Consider the following 2,934-nt stretch of genomic DNA (forward strand, 5'->3'; position numbering starts at 1 on the left):
CAGTGGCAAAATTCTGCATTCACAACAGTTGCGGGGGCTCTAAATTTGCAAACATGCTATTTGAGCCCCTTGTCAAAGAAGGGGAAAATGCTTTAAAAGGCCAGAAAGCAAAGTCATGTAGGACATTAAGAAGTTGTTTGATTTTTTTTTTTTCAAACTAAAGACTCTGATGAGTTATGTGTAAAGGAATCAGAAACACAAGGATTAAGCTTTACTTAAAACAAACATAGGTTTAAATGTGGGGAGAGAGCTATGGGCAAAGTTTAAGAGCTCCCCTCAATCCCAAATATTTGCACAAAGGGTTGATTTTTCCAGAATGCAAGTTCTGTGTCTAGTTTAATGGCATCATTCACCAGAAATTGCCATTCACCTGGTGTTCTTCCGGCCCAAAGAGAGCTGCCATTTGCGCTCTAACACTTGTCTTCCCCAAATGGTAATTGATTGCTTTCTACGCCATGCTGGCGCTCGTTTACAAAAGCAGACTCAGAGAGCAGAAAATAGGCAGCTCCATGTTCTTGAATTTGAGGCGTGTTCTGTGCCTGAACAGCGCCTATAAACATTACCAGGTGCATCTTGTAGGCATTGTTTCCAGAATGGCCATCTCACAATGCTTCTGATGCGTCTCCAACCACTTTGGCTTAATTGCTTTCATGTGCCATTCACTCTAATTTTGTGGAAGGCTGGTTTTTCTCTGGCAATGGGTGACATTTTCCTGGCCCGGCAATCACATGCCTGGGAGGTTTCTACTTGAGTGAAGGCGAATTCTGGCCAAAGGAGCCTGGCTGACATGCTGGAGGCTCAAATCCTCCAGACACACAGAGTTACAGACAGAGAACAACTGGCGCCATGCTGTGCATTCCCACCCATCTTCAGCACGTTAGGGTGAGTCAAAGGTCTTCTCTTTGTTTTCAACAAGTGAAATTAGGTCTCCGGGATTTAAATGCCGAGTTAGAGCTCAGCTCAGAGAGTAAACGGGGAGACTGGAATATAATCATCTAAGTTAAATAATTGGAGTCATGGGTCTCCATCGTCTCCATACTTGACTGTGTGTTGGAATGGCCTAGGAAGCTTAAAAAAAATGCTGATGCCTGGGTCCCATGCCCCAGAGATTCTGGTATAAGTGGACCACTATGCAGTTTGGATATCTAGATTTGTTAAAGCTCTCCAGATGATTCCGCTGTGCAGCTGTAATAGAACGCCTCTCAGCTGGGGCTTCAGTTTTGATTATCATAATGAAGCGAATTATTAGAATACGATCATGAAACTCAAAACTAGCTGCATATTAGAACCACCCGAGGTGAGTTTTAAGCTACTAATACTACTGCCCGGACTCCCCTCAGAACTTCTGATTCACTTATATAATATTAACTATGGTCGAAGCTCTGTTCTAAATGCAACGTATGTATATACACACATACAATATATTATTCCTTGGCCTAAGTTCTAAGTGTGTTCTAAGTTACTGGTCTAAGCTCTGTAATAAATGTGTGTGTGTGTGTGTGTGTGTATGCGTGTGTGTGTGTGTATTTTTTTGCAACGAGCCTATAAACTAGTTACTTTTAGCAGCTACCTCCAAAATGGTTCCAAGTGATCCTTGCTCCCTGCTACCAGGGTGTAGTCTCCTCCCACATGGAATCAGGGTTGATCTTTATGACCAATGAAATACAGCAGTAGTGATGGTGTATGACCTCAAGTCTAAGTCATAAAATGCATTGCAAGTTTCATTTGGTCTCTTGGGTGACTTTCTTTGAAGGAAGTGAGATGGTGTGCCATATGGATTCTCAAGCAGTCCAGTGAAGAGGACTCTGGGGACCGAAACCAAAACTTCCTGCCAAGGGTATGCACCATTTTGTCATACATGTGAGCAAACCACCTTGGAAGTGGATCCTGTAGTCCTAATCGAGCCTCCGGATGACTGCAGCCCTAGCTTAGAGAAACCCTGAGCTGGAAATGCCAATCCAAGCTGCTCCTGCATTCCTATGCAGAAAAACCATAAAAGATCTTAAGAAGATCTTTAGAAAGATCATATTTCATGTTACTTGTTATGCAGCTTTAAGATGACACTATGATTATTATTATGATTATTATTATTATTTTATAGTTGGGGAAACTGAGTCATAAGGAAGTTAAGTAACTAAGTTAAAATTACCGAGCTATAAAGGGTGTACTTGGGGACTATATTAGGTAATTTGTTTTCAAAACCTGTTCTCTTAAAAATGATGCAATGAAATTGTTCATGCACATTGTCATGTCTCGCTTGATGGAGAAGTTACAATGGCAATAATAAGCCAAAGAAAGTAGGTGCATGCAGACATCTTACACATTGTGTATGCATTGCCAATCGTTTCAGAATTATTAGACCATCAAAATTTTGTCCTTCCCCTAATCATCCTCCACTTTCTCTTCTTTCCTTTAGCACACAGCTTTGAAGGAGCTCTTGGGGGATCGACCATTCCAACCCTATGGGTTTTGTTTTAACCAATACCCCAGAACACAGTTATGAAGTCGATGTTGCAGATGGGTCAACAAATATATCTTCATATATAAATTTTTTTCTGCTTTAAATTAAACCTTTATTTAGGTTTTACAAACTTTGAGAACTAAGCAGCTGTTTATATTTTAAAGAAATCCTTCTAGACAGTGTAGAAAACATTCAGACGTTTAAGAGGCAGTAAGACCTCTGCTCTGTGTTTACTGGGTAACTTTGGGCAAAGCACTGAATGTCCAGTTGCCACTCAGGGATTCTAATTACATTGTGCTTGGATGGAGGCTGCACGTGGGGTTTTGTAAAGCCCTCTATATAATTCGGAGTGCATCCAGAATTGCAAACTACTGATATAATCTCTTATAGTCTCGGTTTGGAGGTAGTAATATGGAGCCCTTGGTGGTTTTTGTGAGGATTAAGGATAAGTAATTAAGACGAAGCTCCAAGCA

General features: G+C 41.0%; 1 long non-coding RNA gene across 1 annotated transcript; it reads left to right on the forward strand.

The window, feature by feature from the left end:
• Window positions 1-797: 797 nt before the first annotated feature.
• LOC122490594 lies at window positions 798-2,522 on the forward strand. The gene is made up of 3 exons (XR_006299160.1): window positions 798-882; window positions 1,754-1,837; window positions 2,417-2,522. It is a non-coding gene; the product is annotated as an uncharacterized LOC122490594 (long non-coding RNA).
• Window positions 2,523-2,934: the final 412 nt, after the last annotated feature.

This window comes from Prionailurus bengalensis, chromosome B2 (assembly GCF_016509475.1).
Source record: "Prionailurus bengalensis isolate Pbe53 chromosome B2, Fcat_Pben_1.1_paternal_pri, whole genome shotgun sequence".
NCBI classification, from domain to species: Eukaryota; Metazoa; Chordata; class Mammalia; order Carnivora; family Felidae; genus Prionailurus; species Prionailurus bengalensis.